Raw genomic sequence first — 12,298 nt, forward strand, 5'->3', positions numbered from 1 at the left:
GTTTTGTATGCAAAGGTAGGAGAGGAGAATGGAGAACCTGCTGGCCTTTTCTCTAGGCAGGAATGGGGGGGTGGGAGTGGGAGGCAGCACTAAGGGAGGACCATGGTCCCTTCTGATATTTCCAGGAGGCTCAAAATCTGTGAATAGTCCATAATCTTCTAGATTTTGAGCTCTGCCAGCTTCTCCGAGACTATGAAGACAGAGGAGGTAGAAAGTGGCTCGTGCTTTGAGGTTCGTGCCCTACTCGCTGAGAAATTCCCACTTGATCTCTAGAACTTGCAAGATAGAGTTGGGATCAGATGTGAAATGAGGGTGCTTCTGTCATTTTTACGTGGATGCTCATAATTGAGGATGATGCCTCAAGATTTCCCCTCAGTTCTGCCCTCTTCTCCGGCTACATTCTCTTACCCCTCAATTCCTCTCTGCTTGCTTCCCACCTCCCCAAATACCCAGCCCCGTATGTATGATGTGAGATATACTCTTCCTATGCCTATGAGCTCTGGTTGGATTCATTATCTAGTGTCGTACTACAGAGTTGAGGTCAAATTTTAGCTCTTCATTCTTACCCATACATTTAAATTGAAACTCTGAATTCTAAATCAAGAAGCTGAATCTCCAATATGGGAGCCAATTGAAAAAATTGTATGGGCATTTATAAATTGGACTATTTTTATGGCTTCAAATATGTTACATTTACTCTTAGGAACTTGAAAGTTATAAACCGCAACTCTAGTTTGCTACTGTGAATAAGATGATAAAGAATTTTTTACAGTTGCACCCAAAACCATAAGATACCTAGGAATAAATCTAACCAAAGAGGCAAAGGATCTGTACTCAGAAAACTCTAAAATACCCATGAAAGAAATTGAGGAAGACACAAAGAAATGGAAAAACGTTCCATGCTCATGGATTGGAAGAACAGATACTGTGAAGATGTCAATGCTACCTAGAGCAATCTACACATTCAATGCAATCCCCATCAAAATACCATCCACTTTTTTCAAAGAAATGGAACAAATAATCCTAAAATTTGTATGGAACCAGAAAAGACCCCGAATAGCTGGAGGAATGTTGAAAAAGAAAAGCAAAGCTGGCGGCATCACAATTCTGGACTTCCAGCTCTATTACAAAGCTGTCATCATCACGACAGTATGGTACTGGCACAAAAACAGACACATCGATCAATGGAACAGAATAGAGAGCCCAGAAATGGACCCTCCACTCTATGGTCAACTAATCTTTGACAAAGCAGGAAAGAATGTCCAATGGAAAAAAGACAGTCTCTTCAACAAATGGTATTGGGAAAATTGGACAGCCACATGCAGAAGCATGAAATTGGACCATTTCCTTACACCACACACAAAAATAGACTCAAAATGGTTGAAAGACCTAAATGTGAGACAGGAGTCCATCAAAATCCTAAAGGAGAACACAGGCAGCAACCTCTTCGACCTCAGCCACAGCAACTTCTTCCTAGAAACATTGCCAAAGGCAAGGGAAGCAAGGGCAAAAATGAACTATTGGGATTTCATCAAGATAAAAAACTTCTGGACAGCAAAAGAAACAGTCAACAAAACCAAAAGACAACGACAGAATGGGAGAAGATATTTGCAAATGACACATCAGATAAAGGGCTAGTATCCAAAATCTATAAAGAACTTATCAAACTCAACACCCAAAGAACAAATGATCCAATCAAGAAATGGGCAGAAGACATGAACAGACATTTTTCCAAAGAAGACATCCAAATGGCCAACAGACACATGAAAAAGTGCTCAACATCGCTCGGCATCGGGGAAATCCAAATCAAAACCTCAATGAGATACCACCTCACACCAGTCAGAATGGCTAAAATTAACGAGTCAGGAAGCGACAGATGTTGGCAGGGATGCGGAGAAAGGGGAACCCTCCTACACTGTTGGTGGGAATGCAAGCTGGTGCTTGCACCAGCTGTTTATAGCAGCAATGTCCACAATAGCCAAACTGTGGAAAGAGCCAAGATGTCCATCGACAGATGAATGGATAAAGAAGATGTGGTATATATATACAATGGAATATTATGCAGCCATCAAAAGGAATGAGATCTTGCCATTTGCAACAACATGGATGGAACTGGAGGGTGTTATGCTGGGTGAAATAAGTCAATCAGAGAAAGACATGTATCATATGACCTCGCTGATATGAGGAATTCTTAATCTCAGGAAACAAACTGAGGATTGCTGGAGTGGGGGTGGGGTGGGAGGGATGGGGTGGCTGGGTGATAGACATTGGGGAGGGTATGTGCTATGGTGAGCACTGTGAATTGTGCAATACTGTTGAATTACAGATCTGTACCTCTGAAACAAATAATGCAATATATGTTCAGAAAAAAAAAGAAGAAGAAGATAGCAGGAGGGGAAGAATGAAGGGGGGGAATCGGAGGGGGAGACGAACCATGAGAGACGATGGACTCTGAAAAACAAACTGAAGGTTCTAGAGGGGAGGGGGTGGGGGGATGGGTTAGCCTGGTGATGGGTATTAAAGAGGGCACGTTCTGCGTGGGCACTGGGTGTTATGCACAAAGAATGAATCATGGAACACTACATCAAAAACTAATGATGTAATGTATGGTGATTAACATAACAATAAAAAATTTAAAGAAAAAAGATGATAATCAAAGAGTTTATTGTTTTTTTTTTTTTCTTTCATGAGGGCTCTTTGGACCTGTAATGCAAGAGGCATTTCAAATTTTGGATTGCCCTTAAAAAGAAAACGCCAAGTATGTTAAATTGTGCACTTAGTTTTTAATGTGGAAGAACACAGTCCAGATTCAATGAATTAACAAAATTCCTCAGCGCTCTAAAGTGTATTTGCAATTAAGACACTGTACTTGCTGTACGCTGGCTGATTCTTTCTCCTGGAAAGCTTTGTTTCTCTGTGAAACCAAAAGTCCTGCCATTGATCTGTACTCACAAAACCCTGTTGATTTAAACAGGACTCCCAGAGGTCGAACAACAGCAAAACCAAGAGACTCAATTTACTGAGCTTGGGTTACAGGAAACATATTTAATAGCAGACAGTTCCTGTTTTCATTGTTTTCCATCTAAGTTCCTACAAAATCAGATTGTCTTTAAATAGATGTTGCTGCCATTGGGACAAGGTTCAGTTTCACATCCCTAAAGAAATAAAGAGTTTTGTAAAAATCCACTGTACCTTGGCCTCACATATAATGAGCCTAAGTCAAGCCAGAAGGATCAAGATGGATATCACGCTAAAACAGTGATAGAATAACAACACCAAAGATGTGAAACATATACTTTTTTAGACTTTTTAATGTAGCCCTCAGTAACCAAGAAATGCTTTGCTGGTGGATGGAAGTTAACAGGATTTTCAATTGAGAGTAATCCGTTTTGTCTGTTTTAGAAGAATAACACAGGTTGGTCTCAACGATTTCTGAGGAGAAAAAGGAGGGGAAATAGTTTGAGAAAACTATCAGCTATGATCGTTCCCACTGTTTGGAAAGATCCTGGGTTTGGCAGGATTCTTGGAATTTTGCCTTGACAGAGATGAACTCTGGCCAAACAGCACTAATGCTGATGCTAATATTAATGATGATGGCTAATATTTATTGAGCACAGAGTGTATGTCACAAGTCCTTTGCTAAGCAGCATGTATGTGTACAATACCAAACATCATAATGTTGGGATTAAGACCTCCATGCTGAATGGCTGCACAGTATGATGGTTAAGAGAAGGTATAGGGTGTTTGTTGTTCTTCTACCACTAATTTAGTGACCTTAAGTAAATTACTCTCTGAGTCTTAGTTTCTTAATCTGTGAAATAGCACATTAAGGCTCACCTCCTTGGTTTTTGTGGGGATTAAATAATACAGTCCAGCCACAGAGACAGACAGACAACCCTGCAGTTCGAATACAGTGAGATCTGTGGGAGGTAGGTGCAGAGCACTGGGAACAACTTGCAGGAGGATTTTCTGCTCTCCCAGGTCTTTGGGATTGCAGGACTCCCTCCAGGAGCTGCCCTCTCAGTGGAGGCTTGAGTTATGGATGGGGACATATCAGGAGAAACTCAGGGATGGGTGTACTAGGTTGGAGGATTCGCGTGTCCTTGGGGAGTTGCCTGTGGCTGCCCAGCTGCAAGGATGGGGAGGAGGCAGGTTGGGAAACAAGCCCGAAAAGCGAGCACACCCTTTTCCTAAAGGAGTTTGGGGGGCTTTCTAGGGAGTTTGAACTTTCTCCTGAGGTCAGAGGGGAGCCAGTGAAGAGTTTTAAGTGGGAGAGTGACATAATTAGATTTGCTTTCAGTGGTATTCACTCTCATTGAGATTAAAGATACTGTGTGAGCAGAGACCCTTTCTTGACCCCACAGTAGGGCAAATCTATGACCTTGACCTTTTTGGTTTTAGGACTGTTGTCAAGTGACAACAAGTATCATCAAGCAAGAATTTGACTCCCGCTGTTTTGATTTCTGTTATACCTCTTATGACTCTGAATAATTTCCTTCTCAAAGTGGGGTGGTTCAGAGGATGGGAAAGGGGCATTTCTGCTCACAGATAAGGCTGTGGCCCATCGTGTGGGCCACACAAGTACATTTTACTTGAGTTGCTTTATTGCCTATACTTAATATTTTAAATATAGCTAAAATTTAGTCTTCAGGTTGAGTTTCAACTGCTTTCTTCTCGATTGCAACCATTTACTGAGAGTTGGTTAGGCAGAGGAAACCATTTTCTAACGTTAATCTAAATAAAACAACAGTAAGGAACATTTGTAGACACTTTGTCTTTTCTTGCTCCCAACCTGGCTGCTTGTTATTTGAGTGAAACACGCAATAAAATCCAATTGCATAGGGGTACCTGGGTGGCTCGGTCGTTAAGCGTCTGCCTTTGGCTCAGGTCATGGTCCCAGGGTGCTGGGATCCAGCCCCGCATCAGGCTCCCTGCTCCGCGGGAAGCCTGCTTCTCCCTCTCCCACTCCCCCTGCTTGTGTTCCCTCTCTCGCTGTGTCTCTCCCTGTCAAATAAATAAATAAACTCTTAAAAAAAATCCAATTGCACACATAATTTTTTGTGGAGGAGGCCGATGGAAGTCTGTACCTCTGCTCACTCTGAATAGAAAATCGATTTCTGTTTTATTATCACAATCTTACATTCCCCCAAAAGTCTAAGAAAATCATCTTTAAAACAAAATTAGATAACAATGGCTTTCTAGGGCATATTTTATTAAATGATTAGCAATTACTACTTTATAAAATATGTATTAAAATACTAATACCTGAATAGTTATAAGGTTAAAGTTAGGTAGGACAAAAAATAAAAAAGTCACATTGGGCTGTTTGGATTTCTGGGGAAACAAGCATTTAACATATTGAAATCAAGTAAATACTTATTTAGAACTCCATATGTTCTAGACTTGTGGCAAAATTAGAAAGTTTTAATGTACCCACAAATAATAACCTATGCCTAGTACCCAAAGGGTAAATAATTATAATTTCATTTCAAGAGAAATTAAATGTTAGAGGATTATGATAAAACTTTTATTGGAAAATTTTAGAATTTCTTAAGAAAGAAAAATATGTATAATGGAAATCAAATATATTTGCTTTGAGTTGTTCATGAAGTGACTTAGCACTCTTGGAGCATTTTATGTTTTACTAACGTTGTTGTTAAATCCCATCTGGTGTTTGTGAAGTCTTTTACTATCCCCTGCTGGGACAGGCAGACATTGGTTTGCATGACTGTGTGTTCCCAAAATATTTTTAAAAAGTATCTAGTGGATTTTTACCAACTGTAGCAGGATGATAGAAGACCACATTTCCATCATGATGCCTTTAGGAATGGAGACAGATGTCATCAGGTCACAAAAGATCCATCAGTTTTACACTGTGTGACATTTGGGGGAGAATGTACATGATTAGTGGTTTTCAAAAGTTGTTTAGAATTCAACATTCTGTGTAGATATTACTTGAAAAATATTTATAGGTTCTGAGTCAGTGAGATGCAATTTTTCCCTCCACGGAATTCATTCGACAATGTGTGGAATATTGCCTTGAACCCCTTAGTCATTCCAACATATTCCCTGGAAGTATCATTATTGTCAATAAACAGGTTGTTCTGCCTCCTTGAGTGATTTTTATTGTATGGCGATCACCCTATATTTCTGGAAATCAACAGGATCTTTGTAGGGAGAGAAAATAATTCAGCAAGAATTTATTGAATCATCTCTATGTTCGAGGCAGTCTTATAGGCATTGGGAGAAATGAAAAACAATCAGACACAATTCCTAATCTCAAACAACTTAGGTAGTTTAGGTGGGGAGACAAAAAACAAGGTAAGCTGTTGCAAAAATGGAATATAATAAAGATGTTTTACTAATACTGAGAAGGAAATATGAAACTTGATTGGGGATGAATACAAGCACCATGGTGAAAATAAAATGGGCCTTGAAGGATAAGCATAATTTTAATTTTAAGGAGGTGGTAAAGGTCATATATGTAAAATAAGTAATAAAATTTATAAATAAACTCATGTAGGAATCAGAATGTAGTAAAAGAATTTGTGGATGGACACCTGAATTTTACTCTTGGCTCTGGAACTAACAGTGTAAGCTTGGGCACTGCTCAACTAACATTTACTGAGTCCTTATAGTATCTTGGGCAGTGTTTTAGGGGCTGGAGTTACAAGGCTAAATGTGACAGGCAGGGCATCTAATAACGTGCATTTTAGTGGGAAGGGATGGGAAGAAATAAGTGCAAAAAATAATAAAAAAAGAAGACAGCAAGGAGTAATTAGTACTGTGATAAAATAAAAATGGGTAGCATGATAGGAAGATGAGAATGGGCTGCTTTAGGTTGTCAGGAGAAAAGACCCATCTGAAGAGATGATATTCATCTCTGTCATTCAGCTGCAATCTGAATGACAATGAACTTTTCCTGTGAAGAGCTGTGTGGAGACAGTTGCAGAGCAAGGACCCTAGAGTAGGAGCAAGCTTAGAGTGTTCTAGGAGTAGAAATGGGTCTTTATGGCTGGAGAGAAGGCAGGAAGTTAGAATTCTTGGTAGATTATCCAGGGTTTTGTGTACAGGATGAAATAACTTGGCTTCTATTTTAAGTATGGTGGGGAATCACTGAAGTGTCTAAGCCAGTTTGTTTTATGGGTTATGTTTTACCAAGATCACTCTGGCTGGTGGGTTGGAATATGGAGTAGACAAGTGTGGAAATAGGGACACGAGTTAAGAGGCTTTTGCTGTAGTTCAAGTAATAAATGATGGTTATTTTGACTGATGGGACTAGTGGACATGATGACATGCTTAAACTTCAAGGATGTTACGTAGGTTTTTTTTTTTTCCTCTGGGCAACTGGAAGGGTGGTGGCGACATTTACTGAGATGGGAAAGACTGGAAACTATGGAGGTTTAGAGGACATGGCTCTTGATATCCCTAAGTCCCTCTTCCCAATTGTAAAATGTCAGTGATAATACCAATCCTACTGGATTGTTGTTGTAAGAATTAAATCAAATGAAGGAGCCTATATAAAATATTTTGCAGGGCTCAGCAATTGCCAGTTACCCTTTCTATATCCAATGACAAGTTCATTGTTTTTATTTTTTAAAGATTTTATTTATTTATTTGTCAGAGAGAGAGAGAGCACCAGCAGGTGGAGGGGCAGGCAGAGGGAGAAGCAGGCTCCCTGCTGAGCAAGGAGCCCAACTGGGACTCCATCCCAGGGTCCTGGGATCATGACCTGAGCTGAAGGCAGACGCTTAACCAATGAGCCACCCCCAGGCATGTCTCTAATAGGAAGTTTAAATAAACAGTTCCAAAAAAGGAGAGGTGGGAATCAATCACACATTTTTCATGACTCTGGACTTCAAAATTTAGTGTTTAAAAAATTCTCATTTCATATGTTTTATACTAACCTGATCATTTGAGATCTTGTGTAGGATGTGCTTGCAAGCAGGATATGTTATACTGAGGCAATGACTCCTGGAAGGAGATAGAAGTGGAGCCATGAGTGGGACATGGGAGATTCTACATGATGGAGCCAGACAGAGTGGGATGTGAGTTGTTTTCTGTGCACCTGTAAGGATATTCCCATCTGAAGATATGCCAGTGATGGTTGAATTGGATTGTGTTGTGGTGCCCACAGGCCTTAATTTAACCTTAAATTACAGTGGGATACTCGTGTCAATCTATTAGATAGCTTCGAGGCTTGGACCTGCAATAGAACCATTTCTTTATTGCTTCCTTTTGGCCACTAAATCAGTATGCTTTTGATTACATGGTCTGCTTTGTCTCTTATATCAAGATCAAGTGGAAAACATGTGGAAACTTGAAAAATAAGAATCACCAGGTTGATTACCGAGTATCAGGCCGTGGTGAGAGAGTGCTGATCCTTGATCTTAGGAACGGAGAAAGGTTTCTAGTTTTGACATGCAATGAAAGCTTTTGGACACTAGAGGACACTTTGCAGAATACATCCTCAGGACAAAGCAACAGCCTTCCCTATGCTTATGTCTTCCGGCGGTACTGTTTTACCGTCTCAGAAAAGAAGGTTCATCTAGCTGTTGCTAAAGCTCTGTCTCACATCATAGACTCCTATTGCCTATGTTGGGGTTCTACATTTGTCTTAGGGTGACTCAATGTTGGTGTTGTCTTCCAAAACTCAGTACGGGCTTCCTCAGCCCTTTAGGACCTTCCCCTTTTCCCCCAAGATACCTGTTTTGTGGGGAATGCTCCAGATACTATACTTTTCTAGTTAGGCTAAATGTACCCCAACTCTTTATTGGCCCATCAGGTAACTGCCTATGTTCTAAATTTAGATAACTGAATTATTATTTGAATTCATTCCTCAAATCCTGCTCTTGAGTAATCATAATCACGTAATTATTAGAAAAAATTTTAGGATTAGCTGGTGGTTTTTTTTTTTTTTTTTTTTACAGTCTCCAACACGTACAAGTGCTTAAAATACCATTTAATGATGAAGCTGATTAACATTCATACTTGAAATTCAACAAGACAAGTTATAAATAAGAAATACAAAAATTTTCTGGGCAACAGACTTAATTCCATTTATAGGTTCACAAATATACCTGCCTTTATTCATAGGGTAGAGAAAAGCAGAATGACCATAGAACTCTTGGTGGTTCACTTCAGTGGGTGCCCTGAGGGCAGGGTGCGGAACAGTCAAGCATTTCTCAGCCTGGCACGTGGGTCAACCTCGAGGAAAGAAATTCACAGGTATTTATGTCAATACTAACCCAAATTTTAAAAATAAATTACCTTCCTTTTGTTAAAAATTTTAACATAGTTTTGTAGTTAGTTTGATTGAAGATATGGTGTCTATGAAATTAATAACTGTGAAGATAAAAGTATAGATTTTAAAAATATTTATAATTTATGAGATCTTATTACAGTATATCTTATATAGCTTTTCTTTTAAAATAAGGTCTTAAATAGGACATTATTATTCCTTAATTCTTAATTCCATTTGTTTTTTAAAGAGGCCTGAACCTTCTATTACACCTGTTTACCATCTCTTATCAGTGACTTTGCAAATCGACTTTTCTCTTCCCTCCACCGTTGTTGTTTATAGTATACCTGAGGATCTTGAGAATCTTCTTGTTGTAGACTTCTCACTTATGTAGTTGGTTGGTGGGAGAGTTAATTTGCTATTGGTGTAAATAGCACATCCATGCACAATAGAGAGCAATGTATTGTTTCCCCAAGATGAGGGGCAGATACCATGAAGGAATAGTAAATGATTCCTCAAGTCAGTTTGGCATGATAGCCTTTAAAGAACATTCAATTAGATAGTGGGTGAAATCACTGCTTTTGAATTTTCTTTTCAATTCCTCTGATGAATTGAAAAGAAAATCTTAGTTCAGTGTTAATTACATTTATAATATCTTTCGAACACTTTGAATCTTTCATTTTAAAGAGGAGCGGGATTCATACTCAGAGTCTTGGTAGGTATCTATGTATCATTAGAGACTTTTTTTCTTGTTCTTTTTTGTACCTTTAAAAAGAAAGTTTTTTTTTTTTAAAGAAGTTGATTTTAAAGAAAAATTTAAGTAAGTAATAACAGAAATACATTTTGTAAACAAATATTTCAAACAAGTGAAAATTGTACTTGACTGATTAAAGCTTGCAACGTATTGGTGTTACTGGTAAGGGCACAGACTTTGGACTTAAAGACTGTCTCTTCCATTTAGTCCATCACTTGGGTGAACGTAAAATCCTTTCTAAGCTTCAGTCTCCTCAACTCTAAAATGTGATAATAGCAGGACCTATCTCATATGGTTATTTTGAGGATTAAATGAAATTTAATATTAAGTCCTTAGCACATTGTAAGCTCAATGAATGTTAGCTTCCTCTACTTCTACTGTTTCTATTACCACTATTACTTTTGTCTGTGTTTTTGGTTAATCACATACAAATGTTGAGTAGAGACTAAAAATCACAAATAATACAGATCTAGTTTCATTACCATAGCTTTATTTTTATGAGTACTATAAGGCCCTCTACTTCCTTTTAGATAACCTAGTGACTAAAATGTATTGAATCATGATTGCTAAGGTTGGTGAGATCTCTGAGAATAATAAAAGTATGGGGGTGAATGGTGGAGCAAAGGAAATTTAAGAAGGAAAACACAAAATCAGTATACTCTTGAGTTGAACCTTGAAGAACTAAGAGTCTGACTAATCTAGGAATTCAGAACCATTGACTTAACACTCTTCATTTTCCCCATTCTAGGTAGATTTTATTTCTTCTGTATTCTACTTTATTATATTCTTCAAAGGTTTTCTGTATCTGTTAGGTATAAGTGATATGTAATGAAATGTACTGCACTTTTTAGAGTCAAATAATTTTATTTTATTTACTTTTAAAAGATTTTATTTTTAAGTAACCTCTACACCCAATGTGGGGCTCGAACTCACAATCCCAAGGTCAAGAGTCACATGTTCTACTGACTGAGCCAGCCAGGAACCCCAAGAGTCAAATAATTTTAGAAGTAGGTGTATGAGGCAGCAAGTGTAGTGATTTTCTGCTTTGTTCCCAGAGGTGTACTGCTTGTATTCATTCAAAACAAGAAATGAATTTATTATTTGTGTAATAAATTTCATTAGACAATACTTATAGCAGAATTCATTATAAAGAGACTTAATGAAAATGCCCTAAGTAGAGTACCAAGACAAGTCAATGGGTAAAGGGCAGTCTTTTCAACAAATGGTGCTGGGAAAACTGGATATCCACATGCAAAAGAATGAAGTTTGGACCCTTCCATTACACCATATATAAAAATTAACTTGAAGTGGATCAAAGACCCAAGCAGAAAGCTAAAACTATAAAACTCAGAGAAGAAAACATAGGGCAAAGACCTCATGACATTGGATTTGGCAGAGATTTCTTGAATATGACACCAAAGCCCCAGGAGACCAAAAAAAAAAAAAAAAAAACAAAAAAAAGGAAGTCAGATTTCATCAAAATTAAAAACTTTTGTGTGTCAAAGGATAGTATCAAGATCATGAAAAGGAAATCCATGGAATGGGAGGAAATTTCTGCAAATCACATATCTGACAAGGGATTGATATCCAGAATCTGTGAAGAACTCTTACAACTGAACAACACCAGAACAGCCTAATTAAAAAGTGGTCCAAGGACTCGAACAGATATTTCTCCAAAGAAGGTATATAAATGACCAATAAGCACATGAGAAGATGTTCAATATCAATAATCATTAGGAAAATGCAAATCAAAACCACAATGAGATAGATTTTCACACACATTAGGATGGCTACTATTTTTTTTAAGACTTTATTTATTTGAGAGAGAGAATGAGATAGAGAGAGAGAGAGAGAGAGCACGAGAGGGGGGAGTCAGAGGGAGGAGCAGACTCCCCGCTGAGCAGGGAGCCCGATGCGGGACTCGATCCCGGGACTCCAGGATCATGACCTGAGCCGAAGGCAGTCGCTCAACCAACTGAGCCACCCAGCCTCCCTAGGATGGCTACTATTAAAAAATCCAAAGAAACAGAAATAATAAGTATTGAAAAGGATGTAGAGAAATTGGAACCTTATGCACGGTGGGTGGAAATGTAAAATGGCACAGTCACGGTAGAAAACAGTGTGGTACTTCCTCAAATAGTTAAACATAAAATTATAATGTGATCCAGCAATTCCACTTCTGTGTATACACCCAAAAGAAATGAAAACAGGGACTGGTACAGATATTTGTACATCCATGTTAATAGCAATATTATTCACAATAACCAAAAGGTAGAAGCAAACCAAGTGGTCATCAATAGATG

At 38.4% G+C, this 12,298-nt stretch overlaps 1 long non-coding RNA gene across 1 annotated transcript in view; it reads left to right on the forward strand.

Annotated features, from left to right (window-relative positions):
* Nucleotides 1–12,298, forward strand: part of LOC113922734 — a 102,205-nt gene that overhangs the window by 18,970 nt on the left and 70,937 nt on the right. The window contains exon 3 of the long non-coding RNA XR_003520053.1: nucleotides 9,097–9,228. This is a non-coding gene — a long non-coding RNA (uncharacterized LOC113922734). The remainder of the gene's footprint in view (nucleotides 1–9,096; nucleotides 9,229–12,298) is intronic.

The sequence above is a fragment of the Zalophus californianus genome, chromosome 9, assembly GCF_009762305.2.
Source record: "Zalophus californianus isolate mZalCal1 chromosome 9, mZalCal1.pri.v2, whole genome shotgun sequence".
NCBI lineage: Eukaryota > Metazoa > Chordata > Mammalia > Carnivora > Otariidae > Zalophus > Zalophus californianus.